We start from the raw sequence: 14,999 nt of genomic DNA on the forward strand, positions 1-14,999 counted from the left end.
GGCTTGCTGGCACCCAGGAGGGACTGGACCTGATGGCCACAGGGCTCTCCCTGGCACTTTGTGCCATGTGAGGCTCCCGGGCCTTTGTCCAGCCCTGGGTGTGGAGAGGAGCCCAATAATGATGGGGCTGAATTTCCACAAGCCTGGAGGGTCGGGGGTCAGAATTAACTAAAGTTAGAGAAAATGAAGAAGTGCAACCTTTCTTGCATAACGGACTCATGGACTAATATTGGGGCTAACAGTTTTAATTTAGACACCCAACCCCTAGTTCTTGGCATTTCCAGCATTTGCAGATGTGGGTGTGCTAAAACCAAACCAATGTATTTAGTTCAGCAGACCATCCTGCATTCCCAGTGAGTGGCCTTCTAAGACTTTACTATGTGTTCTGTCTCCTGCTCTTCTTCCCATTCCTCTTCGGGCTCCTTTAAAGTGTTTGACAGGGAACCTGCCAGGTATCCAGCACCACTCCCTCATCCTGCTTGCTAGCCCCTCGGCCCTTGCTTGTTTTCCGGGGAGCCCTTGGAACCATCTCTCCATTAAGTTGGTCTCCTCCCAGCCAGAGAACCTGGTCCACATGCACACTCTCTCCATCTGGGGTCCCCCAGCATGCTCACAACCCATGATTTACGGGGTTCTGAGAGCACTCTGCAAAACTTTAATAAAGCAAAGATCACAGGTGTAGTAGCCCAGCTGGAGTTAACACTGGCACCTCAGGGTAGCGAGAGGGGAGCAGGGTCTTTCCTCTGAATGCCACATGTGGTGAGGATGCCAGGTGCCATCTGGATCACGTGCCTCCCTCTCTCTTCCCCTTGGGTCTGACCATGGCCTGTGCTGGAGGAAGGGCCTTCCCTGGGGGTCTGTGAGGGGTTACCCTGCACAGGCTCAGCGTGGATCCTTTCATCCATGAGAAGTGGCCATCATCTGCGCTCCCAAAGGGGCTTTTGCGCCTCAGGTGAATTCCTCTGCTTTCTAGTCTAACAAGCAGGATCACATTTTTTTCACTTTAGAAGGATAAAGAGCTCAGAGGGCATGGTGCTCTGATGGGGCCCAGTCTTTTCAAATCACGAAAGAGGTAGGAAAACCACAAGTGCCCCATCGCCTCCGCTGCCAACCCCCACCACCCCCCTTGAGAGTCCTGGCATGTTCAAACCAGAATGGGCTCTCCCTGACAGGCAAGGTTGTGTGCCTGGCTCCATATCCATCTTCTGGATAAATCCATCAAGGGCTGCTCACAGCCTTGAGAATCCTTCGTGCATGATAAATGCACATTTCTGGGTTCCACCCCAGACCTCAGGAGTTGGTACTGGAGCATTTGGAAATTTGAGGGGTGCTGCAGTGGAAGAATGATGTCACATGAGGAGGTTCCCACCAACTGGAGACCTGGAACATGGGACAAGTGTCATAGCAACGTGACTTCCACCTGGAGGGCGTCTCGGAGGGAGTGGCTTCACGTTGGGATCTGCTGCATGGGATTACCTGGAGAGCGTTGAAAGGTCTTGATGTCCCAGACCAATCAATCAGTATCCCTGGAGGATGCACTGGGCATCAGTATTTTTCAAAGCTCTCCAGGTGACTGCAACAAGCAGCCAGAGCTGAGAAACTCTGACTTACCCTGAACTTCTCCCCTGTGTCCTGTGTAGAGTGTGAGGAGCTCTCTTTTCTTACGATGAAGTAGTCAAGTATTTGTATACAAATGTGTAATTAAGCAAGAACAGACATCCACCTGCAGCCCCAATTGCTGAGTTTATATACAGGTGATAGGTGTGCTCAAATACAAGAGATGAAGCCTTTCACTCAAAATTATTCTTGGAAAAGAATAAGTTGCCTTATAATTAAGTAACAACAAAACCTCTCATAGTTCAGGGGCGGGATAAGGGATACCCTCAATTATTTGTAGCAAGATCACTTGGGGGTTAAAAGAAAAAGGGATGCAAAGAAATTAAACTCTCTTCTTCTGGAAGTAGGACACCATAATCATAAATGAGGAAGGATGGTGTAAGAAACTTTTAAAGATTTTTTGAAAAGTAATCTGGTAGGAATTGGTTCAAGATGGCAGAGTAGAAGGACGTGCACTCACTCCCTCTTGTGAGAGCACCGGAATCACAACTAATTGCGGAACAATCATCGACAGGAAGACACTGGAACTCATCAAAAAAGATACTCCACATCCAAAGACAAAGGAGAAGCCACAGTGAGACGGTAGGAGGGGTGCAATCACAATAAAATCAAATCCCATAACTCTTGGGTGGGTGACTCACAAACTGGAGAACAATTATACCACAGAAGTCCATCCACTGGAGTGAAGGTTCTGAGCCCATCAGGCTTCCCAACCTGGGGGTCTGGCAAAGGGAGGAGGAATTCCCAGAGAATCAGACTTTGAAGGCTAGTGGGATTTGATTGCAGGACTTCGACAGGACTGGGGGAAAAAGAGACCTCACTCTTGGAGGGCACACACAAAGTAGTGTGCATACCAGGACCCAGGGGGAAGGAGCAGTGACCCCATAGGAGACTGAAACAGACGTACCTGCTAGTGTTGGAAGGTCTCCAGCAGAGGTGGCGGGGCAGCTGTGGTTCACTGCTGGGACAAGGGCACTGACACCAGAAGTTCTGGGAAGTACTCCCTGGAGTCCACCATTAGCCCCACCAAAGAGCCTGTAGGCTCCAGTGCTGGGTCACCTCAGGCCAAACAACCAACAGGGAGGGAACTCAGCCCCACCCATCAGCAGACAAGTGGATTAAAGTTTTACTGAGCTCTGCCCACCAGAGCAACAACCAGCTCTATCCACCACCAGTCCCCCCTATCAGGAAGTTTTCACAAGCCTCTTAGATAGCCTCATCCACCAGAGGGCAGACAGCAGAAGCAAGAAGAACTACAATCCTGCAGCCTGTAGAGTGAAAACCACATTCACAGAAAATGAAAAAGCAGAGTACTATGTACCAGATGAAGGAACAAGATAAAACTCCAGAAAAACAACTAAATGAAGTGGAGATAGGCAACCTTCCAGAAAAAGAATTCAGAATAATGATAGTGAAGATGATCCAGGACCTCGGGAAAAGAATGGAGGCAAAGATTGAGAAGATACAAGAAATGTTTAACAAAGACCTAGAAGAAATAAAGAACAAACAAACAGAGATGAACAATACAATAACTGAAATGAAAAATACACTGGAAGGAATCAATAGCAGAATAACTGAGGCAGATGAATGGATAAGTGACTGGGATGACAGAATGGTGGAAATCACTGCCATGGAACAGAATAAAGAAAAAATAATGAAAAGAAATGAAGACAGCCGAAGAGACCTCTGGGACAACATTAAATGCACCAACATTTGCATTATAGGGGTCACAGAAGGAGAAGAGAGAGAGAAAGGACCCGAGAAAATATTTGAAGAGGTTATAGTTGAAAACTTCCCTAACATGGGAAAGAAAAAAGCCACCCAAGTCCAGGAAGCACAGAGAGTCCCAGGCAGGATAAACCCAAGGAGAAACATGCCAAGACACATAGTAATCAAATTGACAAAAATTAAAGACAAAGAAAAATGATTAAAACCAACAAGGGAAAAATGACAAATAACATACAAGGGAACTCCCATAAGGTTAACAGCTGATTTGTCAACAGTAACTCTACAAGCCAGAAGGGAGTGGCACAATATATTTAAAGTGATGAAAGGGAAGAACCTACAAGTAAGATTACTCTACCTGGCAAGGATCTCATTCAGATTCGATGAAGAAATCAAAAGCTTTACAGATAAGCAAAAGCTAAGAGAATTCAGCACCACCAAACCAGCTGTACAACAAATGCTAAAGAAAATTCTCTAAGTGGGAAAAACAAGAGAAGAAAAGGACCTACAAAAACAAACCCAAAACAATTAAGAAAATGGTAATAGGCACATACATACCAATAATTACCTTAAACATGAATGGATTAAATGCTCCAACCAAAAGACACAGGCTTGCTGAATGGATACAAAAACAAGACCCATATATATGCTGTCTACAAGAGACCCACTTCAGACCTAGGAACACATACAGACTGAAAGTGAGGGGATGGAAAAAGATATTCCATGCAAATGGAGACCAAAAGAAAGCTGGAGTAGCAATACTCATATCAGACAAAATAGACTTTAAAATAAAGACTATTACAAGAGACAAAGAAGGACACTACATAATGACCAAGGGATCAATCCAAGAAAAGGATATAACAATTATAAATATATACCAACATAGGAGCACCTCAATACATAAGGCAACTGCTAAGAGCTATAAAAGAGGAAATCGACAGTAACACAATAATAGTAGGGGACTTTAACACCTCACTTACACCAATGGACAAATAATCCACACAGAAAATTAATAAGGAAACAAAAACTTTAAATGACACAATAGACCAGACAGATTTAATTGATATTTATAGGACATTCCATCCAAAAACAGCAGATTACACTTTCTTCTCAAGTGCACACAGAATATTCTCCGGGATAGATCACATCTTTGGTCACAAATCAAGCCTCAGTAAATTTAAGAAAACTGAAATTATATCAAGCATCTTTTCTGACCACAATGCTATGAGATTAGAGATCAGTTACAGGGAAAATAATGTAAAAAACACAAACACATGGAGGCTAAACAATACATTACTAAGTAACCAAGAGATCACTGAAGAAATCAAAGAGGAAATAAAAAAATACCTAGAGACAAATGACAACGAAAAGACAATGATTCAAAACCTATGGGATGCAGCAAAAGCAGTTCTAAGAGGGAAGTTTATAGCAATAAAATTTTACCTAAAGAGACAAGAAAAATCTCAAAAAAGCAATCTAACTTTACACCTAAAGGAACTAGAGAAAGAAGAACAAACAAAATCCAATGTTGGTAGAAGAAAAGAAATCATAAACATCAGAGCAGAAATAAATGAAATAGAAACAAAGAAAACAATAGCAAAGATCAGTAAAACTAAAAGCTGGTTCTTTGAGAAGATAAACAAAATGGATAAACCTTTAGCCAGACTCATCAAGAAAAAGAGGGAGAGGACTCAAATCAATAAAATTAGAAATGAAAAAGGAGAAGTTACAACAGACACCATAGAAATACCAAGCATCATGAAAGACTACTACAAGCAACTGTATGCCAATAAAATGGACAACCAGGAAGAAATGGACAAATTCTTAGAAAGGTATAATCTTCCAAGACTGAACCAGGAAGAAATAGAAAATATTAACAGACCAATCAGAAGTAATGAAATTGAGACTGTGATTAAAAATCTTCCAACAAACAAAAGCCCTGGACCATATGGCTTCACAGATGAATTCTATCAAACATTTAGAGAAGAGCTAACACCCATCCTTCTCAAACTCTTCCAAAAAACTGCAGAGGAAGGAACACTCCCAAACATTCTATGAGGCCACCATCACCCTGATACCAAAACCAGACAAAGATACTACAAAAAAAGAATATTACAGACCAATATCACTGATGAATATAGATGCAAAAATCCTCAACAAAATACTAGCAAACAGAATCCAACAGCACATTAAAAGGATCATACACCGTGATCAAATGGGATTTATCCCAGGGATGCAAGGATTCTTCAATATACTCAAATCAATCAATGTGATATGCCATAGTAACAAATTGAAGAATAAGAACCATATGATCATCGCAATAGGTGCAGAAAAATCTTTTGACAAAATTCAACACCTATTTATGATAAAAACTCTCCAGAAAGTGGGCATAGAGGGAACCTACCTCAACATAATAAAGGTCATATATGACAAACCCACAGCAAACATCATTCTCAATGGTGAAAAACTGAAAGCGTTTCCTCTAAGATCAGGAAAAAGACAAGGATGTCCACTGTCGCCACTATTATTCAACATAGTTTTGGAAGTCCTAGCCATGGCAATCAGAGATGAAAAAGAAATGAAAAGAATCCAAATTGGAAAAGAAGAAGTAAAAATGTCACTGTTTGCAGATGACATAGTAATATACATAGATAATCCTAAAGATGCCACCAGAAAACTACTAGAGCTCATCAATGAATTTGGTAAAGTTGCAGGATACAAAATTAATGCACAGAAATCTCTTGCATCCCTATATACTAATAATGAAAGATCAGAAAGAGAAATTAAGGAAACAATCCCATCTACCACTGCAATGAAAAGAATAAAATACCTAGGAATAAACCTACCTAAGGAAGTAAAAGATCTGTACTCAGAAAATTATAAGACACTGATGAAAGAAATCAAAGATGACACAAATGGATGGAGAGATATACCATGTTCTTGGATTGGAAGAATCAATATTGTGAAAATGACTATACGACCCAAAGCAATCTACAGATTCAATGCAATCCCTATCAAATTACCAATGGCATTTTTTACAGAACTAGAACAAAAAATCCTAAAATTTGTATGGAGACACAGAAGACCCCAAATAGCCAAAGCAATCTTGAGGGAAAAAAACAGAGCTGGAGGAGTCAGACTCCCTGACTTCAGACTATACTACAAACCTACAGTAATCAAGACAATATGGTACTGGCACAAAAACAGAAATATAGATCAGTGGAACGGGATAGAAAGCCCAGAAACAAACCCATACACCTATGGTCAACTAATCTATGACAAAGGAGGCAAGGATATGCAATGGAGAAAAGACAGTCTCTTCAATAAGTGGTGCTGGGAAAACTGGATAGCTACATGTAAAAGGATGAAATTAGAACACTCCCTAACAGCATCCACAAAAATAAACTCAAAATGGATTAAAGATCTAAATGTAAGACCAGACACTATAAAACTCTTAGAGGAAAACATAGGAAGAACACTCTTTGACATAAATCCCAGCAAGATCTTTTTTGACCCACCTCCTAGAATAATGGAAATAAAAACAAAAATAAACAAATGGGACCTAAAGAAACTTAAAAGCTTTTGCACAGCAAAGGAAACTATAGACAAGATGAAAAGACAACCCTCAGAATGGGAGAAAATATTTGCAAACGAATCAACGGACAAAGGATTAATCTCCAAAATATATATGCAGCTCAAGTTTACAAAAAACAAATAACCCAATCAAAAAATGGGTAGAAGACCTAAATAGACATTTCTCCAAAGAAGACATACAGATGGCCAAGAGGCACATGAAAAGCTGCTCAACATCACTAATTATTAGAGAAATGCACATCAAAACTACAATGACGTATCACCTCACAACAGTTAGAATAGGCATCATCAGCAAATCTACAAACAACAAATGCTGGAGAGGGTGTGGAGGAAAGGGAACCCTCTTGCACTGTTGATGGGAGTGCAAATTGATACAGCCACTATGGAAAACAGTATGGAGGTTCCTTAAAAACTAAAAATAGAATTACCATATGACCCAGCAATCCCACTACTGGGCATAAACCCAGAGAAAACCGTAATTCAAAATGACACATGCACCCCACTGTTCATTGCAGCAGTATTTACAATAGCCAGGTCATGGAAGCAACCTAAATGCCCACCGACAGATGAATGGTTAAAGAAGATGTGGTACATATATGCAATGGAATATTACTCAGCCATAAAAAGTAACGAAACTGGGTCATTTGTAGAGACGTGGATGGACCTAGAGACTGTCATACAGAGTGAAGCAAGTCAGAAAGAGAAAAACAAATATTGTATATTAACGCATATATGTGGAATCTAGAAAAATGGTACAGATGAACTGGTTTTCAAGGCAGAAATAGAGACCCAGATGTAGAGAACAAACGTATGGACACCAAGGGGGAAAAGCAGGGCGCTGGCGGGGATGGTGATGGTGGGATGAATTGGGAGATTGGGATTGACATATATACACTAATATGTATAAGATAGATAACTAATAAGAACCTGCTGTATAAAAAATAAATGAATAAAATAAAATTCAAAAAAAAAAAGAAAGATAAGTAATCTGGTAAGTGGCTATACCCAGAGACTGGGGGTCCACACCAGCAGGGTAAGTGAAGGAAATGGCCAAGGGTCCTAATGCAGTGCAAAATCCTACGAATGTAAATCAAAGTCTTGCCTATGCAAAGTCATGCCAACCCAGAGCAACATCATGCCATAGCTTGCAAGGGAATATCCAAAGAGAACAGCACATTCAAAAAAGGCGGTATCTCAGCAAACCTGGATGGCAGTGCCCTGTACACTCTGGTAAACTGAACAGGGGATTCAGATAGTGGAGTGAGTGATGATGAAGACAGATACTGCAAATATTAGGATGCACTTTACAAAACTGCTTATATTCAACCGTTTTCGACCCCAGAGAAATAGGAATTTTATCAGGTTCAACTTCATAATATGCTAAAGACAGAAAATAGCAATATTTTTAAATTAAAACATAATATATAAACTTTAAATATGAAATACAACTACATGAATAAGTTACATATTCTAAGTAGGCATTTGACTAGTCCACCTACACCATTAAAGACTTTTATATCTAAATTGGTTGTAAAATTTTTAAAAAGCCCTGCTCCCTGGGAAAGCATGTACGTGAGACCTTATTTCTGTGACTACTGGGCACTTGGGGAAGAAGGGGCCATGTGTCCTGCTCTTCAGACACCACCAGCCCTTGTCTTCCCATCTTGACTTGGCTCACTGGCGCCACCTGCTGTAGGGGACACACCAGGAAGAAGAGCGGGGTGTCCTCATAGTCCGTCCTGGAGAAAGGATGCATCCAGGGTGGGGCAGGTGGTGGTGGGGTTTCTGGGTCCCCAGGAAACTCTGCACAGGCTAACAGAGAAGGATCTGGGACTATGGTCTCGCTCCCATGGGCCCCCTGACCATGAATTCTGCAGACTCTGCTGGCGGGGCAATTAGCCTGGCTGGGTCACTTCCTGCCCAGGAACACCAGGTAGGGTTTCAATGTCTTTTGCAGGTGTTGTTATTATTTATGTGAAATTAGAGCAAGGGCTCAATCTGATGGATCTACTAAAACCAAATGCAAAATTGACAAGGTCTCTGGCGGGAAAGGACCAATGACCCTTGTAAAACTCAAGACTTTGAGGTGACCTCAAAGACTAGTCTCCCCTCTGAAAGTTCTTAGTCTTGTTTAACATGCTCTGGGGTTGGGTGGGGGGAGAGCATTCATGACACCTCTAGCCTATGCGGGCGGCATGCTTGTTCTGTCTGTGAGCTCACCTGTAGGATTCCATGACAGTGTGGAACATTCCACAACCATCCCAAGGGGCTGACCTTGGCCACTGAGCTTGATGGGGGTCAGTGTCTTGCCCAAGGTCACAGATTAGTGAGTGGCAGAGGAGGGACAGGACCCCAGCTGCCCCATCCCAAGGACCGAATTCCATCTTCCTGTATGAATTAGAGGTTGAACTGGATGGAGCTTCTATGGGAGGCCACGAATCAAAAAACCAGGTCACTGTCCAGCTCCACCATTTCTTCATTATCTTTCCTAGCTTGAGTCACTGGTTTTTAATTTTTCAGTCTGTAAAAAAAAACTGCCTCATGAGATCACGGAGGGTGTCTCCAAAGTTCTTCTGCAGAGACTCAAGCGTCTGTCCTCATGGCTTTCCAACACCTCTGAGAGGCAGGGCTGGGCCAGGTGAGAGGCTGGGGCTGACCCTCAGCTGCTGTCGGGGCCATGTGAGACCCTGCAAACTCTGCCCCTGGGATTAGGTTTTGCAGAATTTTAGCTGCAGTCCTGGGGGCTGCCATTCACACAGCTCTCGGCTGTGAATGGCTTGTGCTCACTTGGAAAAACTTTTGAGAATATCGGGTATTTGCTTAGCCACCTAAGAACGGTGTCTGAGCCAGTCCCACAGAGGCTGCTTCAGAACGTCAGGTGAGGAGACAGGTTACAGAGTAGCACGTACAGAAACCACCCCATTTTTTCCAATACCTGTGTGTGTGTGTGTGTACCTATATAAAAGTTGGGAAGACAAACAATTAAAAAAATTTACTGTGCTGTCATCTGGTTTTGTAGGACTAGTTTTTCTCTTCTGTGTCTTCCCAAGCAAGATAGAATTACCTATGTAATTAAAAACAAAAGTGGAAAATTCCACCAATGACCCTTTGGTGCAGCTGCCACCTTCCAGGCCTGCTGCATTTTCATTTGAGCCGAGTTGGTGCCTAGCCTGCCCCTGGCCTAAAATCCATGCATAACTACCCACTCCTTGGCTGGAGTTTCAGCAGGGACAGTGCAGTGGCAACAGGACAGGACTGTCAGTATGCTGCATCCCCCTTTACTAGCTGTGTGACCTCGGGCAACTTACTTAACTTATACGAGCCCCAGCTTCTTTATTTGTAGCTTGAGGATAATAAAACCTTTCTTGCAGGATGATTTCCAGGATTAGAGACAGCTTAGAGCAGGTGCCTAGCAGGAAGTCTGGGATGGACAAACGCTGCTACTATTATTAACAACAGTCAGCGTAGGGCCAAGAGCAGATAGAGCTGGCCGGGGGTCCCTGGAGCCCGGGAAGGTGCCCTGAGTCACCTGGCCTGCTTAGCCCTCCCTGGGCTGCCATGCTGGTCACCAGGCAGGTGTGGACATCCACATTTGCCAGGAGCACAATTAGAGATTGATTTGGCCCTGAAGACACTGCATCCTCCTGTAACCTGAGCTTGCTGCATTAAGGGTAGCACAGGCACAGACAATGAATCTCACCTCTGTCGGCCTCCCCTCAGCCTCCACTTTAATTCAACAGTGAGGAGACGGCAGTGTCTCCTGATAGCATCGAATTAGCCCCAAGCATCGCTGTGAAGCCATTTTTCAGACTTTTAAAATCTAAGCAAATAGATGTATTAAAAAACAGATCTGGTCTTCTTTAAAGCACACTGTCACTGTTGGGTAGTTTTTTCAAGCCACTCATGACATTAACATTTAATGTGGTTCCCCGAGACTCAGGAAACCAAGACAAAATGGAGCAGTAATAAATCCGCCAGGAAAGCTCCTTGCCAGGTGACCTGGAGTAAGTGCAGCCCCCTCTCCAGCAAGTGCCTGCAGCTGCACATCACACACAAGGTCTGGGGACCTGCCACCCATCCCACGGGTGGCGATGATGATGATGATGGTGGTGATGGTAGTAGTAACAGCAGCAGGTCCACCTTTTGCCTGCCTCCCGGTGCCGGGCACTGGGCTCACACCCATTCTCATGAGTCCTCATTAATCTTCACACTAACAGCTGCTGTGGCAGGGCCGGGCGCTCAGAACACAGTAGGTGCAGAATACATGTGCACTGACTGCAGGAATAGTGTCTGCAGGGCACAGCACCACCTGCAGAGAGGCGGAGCGTGAGGCTCAGAGGGTCCACGGTCTTCCCCGTGATGTAGCCCCCGGGCCTCCCATCCCGGCTGCTGCCCGGAGGCCTGCACTCCTCTGGGGCCACACGGCTCTCCAGCAGGGAGGAACCAGGCCTCTGTCACCATGTGGAGGCCCAGTCCTGATGACACGCTCCACCACGGCGTGGTAAAATCCACCCAGCTGTAAAATCACGACTATAAATGACACCAGATTCCAAAGGGATGTTTTGAGAATTAGCTAAAGGAAGTTGTAAAAATCTTGGGAAGAGGAAAACGTGACAGGAATGTTTAATACACACATGAGCGCTGGCTCCTACAGAGTGGAGGACAGGCAGGGGCTCCCTGCACAGGCTCTGGGGTGCGCAGGAATAGGGTTAGGGTGAAATAATGCAAAGATGAATCCTCACTGCACAGTGTGCCCACCCTACGCTCTCACAGAGCCACCCTCCGAGGGGCCAGCCTGCCTCTGAGGGGCAGCACGGGACAGCCCCGCATGACAGTCAGGGGGGCAGGGAACCCCCTACGGAACTTCATTTTCTGCTCGTGTCTGAAAGGTACTGGGCTGGTAAAATGTCAAAAGCTCCCCAAAAGCATTTTTGACAGATTTCCCCCCAAAACTTGGCATGAGCAATGCAAATCTCAGAAGCTGTTGAAACCTGAAATAGTAGGCTTAAACAGTGATGAAAATCCCCACCGTCTGCTCCAGCCTTGAAATTGGAAATGCTTTCTTAGACACACACACACACACACACACACACACCCCTTCCCCCTTCAACTCATACTTTCTTTCAAACTGTTTTTGAAATCCTCAAATCCTTGAATCCTATCCTCAGCCTTAGCTTTGGATTCCCCTCAAACTCTCTGAATTCGCAGCCTGCTGTCCTACAGGTTCTGGTTGGAACGTTATAGTCAGGGAACCAGAAGGCCCAGGTGACCCCCCGTGACCTGCAAGGGCTGGCTATCCCAAGAGCTCTTGCTTCTTGTTTCAGATGGGCGCCAGGAGCACAGAGGGGGCTACAGGAGCTGTCTCACTGCCTCCCCTCGGGCAGGAGCTGCCACCAGTTTCGTAACTTAGCTCTCCCAGCTTATCAGAGACTGTTTGAAAGACCCTTCCCCCCTGCTGCAGAAGGATGGCCTACGTGCCCAGCAAATGCTGCACAACCGTCTCCTGCCCTGAGCCATGCTGTCACCACGCAGAGCCCCAGGTCAGGGCATGCGCTGTTTCATGGGGTCCAAACCACATTCAAAGAACTCATCTCCTATGACATAAATATTTTACAGGCCTGTATAAGAAATGCGATTCTGATCAGAGATAAGAGACCTGTGACTGTACTGGATGATGATGGTGAAGAAGATCATGATAAAAATGAGCACCTATGCCAAGCACTGCACTAAGTGCTTTATATGGATGCCCTAGGAGGCAGGTACCCCTAAACTCATCTGACAGAGAATGATGCTGGTTCAAGGTTAGACGAGGTCACTGCAGAGCAGGGACGTGCACCTGTGTTGTCCTGACCATGTGCCCTGCTCTGAGGTCGCTGACAGCGTGTGTTGAAACCAAAGTGTTCCTTAGGGATGACAGCTTCTCTGATTCAATGGTCATGTCTAGGCAGTGGTTAAAACCTAGACTGGCATGTGGGGGAGGCATCCCCACTCTCTGATCTCTCATTCCACACAAAGGCAGCTGATTTGAGGAAGGACACTAGGTGAATGGAGGGGCAGCAGGGAAATGGAGGGGGCAAAGGCATTGGCCTTTAGACTGCAGCTGACCCTTGAACAACTCGGGAGTTATTCTAAGTGTAATGTACAGTCGGTCCTCCGTATCCCCAGTTCCTCTGCATCTGAGGATGCAATCCCAGACCACATACACTGTAGAATTTACTATTGAAAAATACCCACGTCAACTGCATTCAGTTCACTCCCATGCAGGCACCTCTCCTGGCAATTTCTGGGGACCCCACCGCTCTACAACAAGTTCATTACCGCTCTACAACAAGTTCATTTCTCTCATCTGAGCAGGTGTGGGCCCTGGACTTTAACTCCATGACCCAGTGGCAGGCTCTGTTCACCCACACAAAATGCTGCAGACCAAGGGGGTATCTGCCCCCTCTCCCTCCTGCCCTACCCAGAAAAGTACTGAAGTTTGATGACCCTCTTTTCACTGTTGCTTACACTCCCAAGAGTAGTACGGAATGGAGGATTTGCTGATCCCTATCTGCATGCAGAGTGCTGACTGCCTGTGTTGTATGGTTTCACAATCCCAGAAAAGGGCCCTGATGTCCCCAGTGCCTCTTATGTTTGCTCTTGGATGCTCAAGTTTCTTTTATTAAGGACTCAACTTTTTATTTCACAAATAAGAGGAGACAACATGCATGATCTCCTATAGAGACAACAGATTTATACTACAGTGTAAATGATTAATACAAAGCCCTTGGGAGAGAAGGTTTTGATTGGTGGGCTGGAGAGAGAGTAGATAAATACTTGACTTTACAACAAGCTTATGCCTATGATGGTTAGACCTGAGGCATATAACAGTTCATCTACTTCCCATTTCAAATTAGAAAACTAAGCCTCTGACATTATTATGTACCTGAAGGAAAGGTGGATTAAGAGCCAAAAGGCAGGGACCAGACTCCTAGCCCTTCCATTTACTAGTTGTGTGACCTCAAGAAAAAAGTCACGTCGCCACTCTGAGCCTCAGTTTCTTCACCTGTAAAATGGGGATAGGGTCAAATGGGAGAATGTGAGTGAAAGTGCTTTATAAATTCTAAAGCACTGGTGAATGTCAGGGCCACTGTCACTGATCCCAATAGAAGTAGCATCACTCTCCACCAGCACCCTTGTTCGGGGCTGCCCCTGGCAGGGGCTGCATTTGTACCTGCCCAGTGGGACTTAGCGTGGCCTGGTGTCTGCAGCTGGCTCCACCTGTCTGTATCTAGGCTGGGTCATTGTCCACTCTTGTACCCTCAGTGCTCAGCACAGGTTGGCACAGAACAGGAGCTCAGGAAATGCTGGTTGAATCACAGTGACTTGGTTGCAGGCCCACAGCAAGTGGGTGCCCCAGCCGGGTTGGCTGCCCAGCCTTGCAGAGTTGGGGGGAGGGGTCAATCCCCACCAAAGCAAGTGCAGGCTTCAGAAGTGGTGCTGGGGCTGAAAGCTTTCTGGAACAAGCCCCCCTAGTGACACAAAGTCTGTTCATTTCTGAGACCATGGAACTTGAGCCCCCATCTCTGCCCACAACACAGGAAGGCATCTAACAGCAGTCCTGGGAATGCACCGACACAGCCATGTTTGAATGGGAGGCTCTCCCTGGCTTCTTCCTAGGGCTCTGCAGCTACAGGTACGTGCATGCTTATGGCATCATTTGATCTCCTAAGGCCTCTGGGAAGTGCTGGGGCTCAGGTATGAGGGGCACATCTGGGGCTTGACTTAGGCCTTGCAAGTGAGGCCAGTCCCCTTCCAGGGGACCTCCACTGGCACCAGGAAGTCAACGGCCACTTTTGATCTTTTCTGTAAAAGGGAACGCCATACTCTTAACACAGAGAGCCAATGGTTTTCTTTAAAAACACCATCTATTATAATCCCTCCAGAATAATTTGTTTCTAATTAGAAACATCCCATCATTTCAGTGGTGATTAATGCCTCTGGTCTTGAAACTGAAACATCTCAATTTCTGATTAAAAGACACTCTGTCTTAGAAAGAAATGTGATTTCCTCCTCTCCCAGTT

General features: G+C 44.9%; 1 protein-coding gene across 8 annotated transcripts in view; it reads right to left on the reverse strand.

Moving 5' to 3' along the window:
* The window catches only part of ADAMTS17 (ADAM metallopeptidase with thrombospondin type 1 motif 17), a 359,201-nt gene that overhangs the window by 15,729 nt on the left and 328,473 nt on the right, over positions 1-14,999 (reverse strand). The gene's annotated exons all lie outside the window — the stretch shown is intronic.

The sequence above is a fragment of the Balaenoptera ricei genome, chromosome 2 (assembly GCF_028023285.1).
Source record: "Balaenoptera ricei isolate mBalRic1 chromosome 2, mBalRic1.hap2, whole genome shotgun sequence".
Classification (NCBI taxonomy): domain Eukaryota; kingdom Metazoa; phylum Chordata; class Mammalia; order Artiodactyla; family Balaenopteridae; genus Balaenoptera; species Balaenoptera ricei.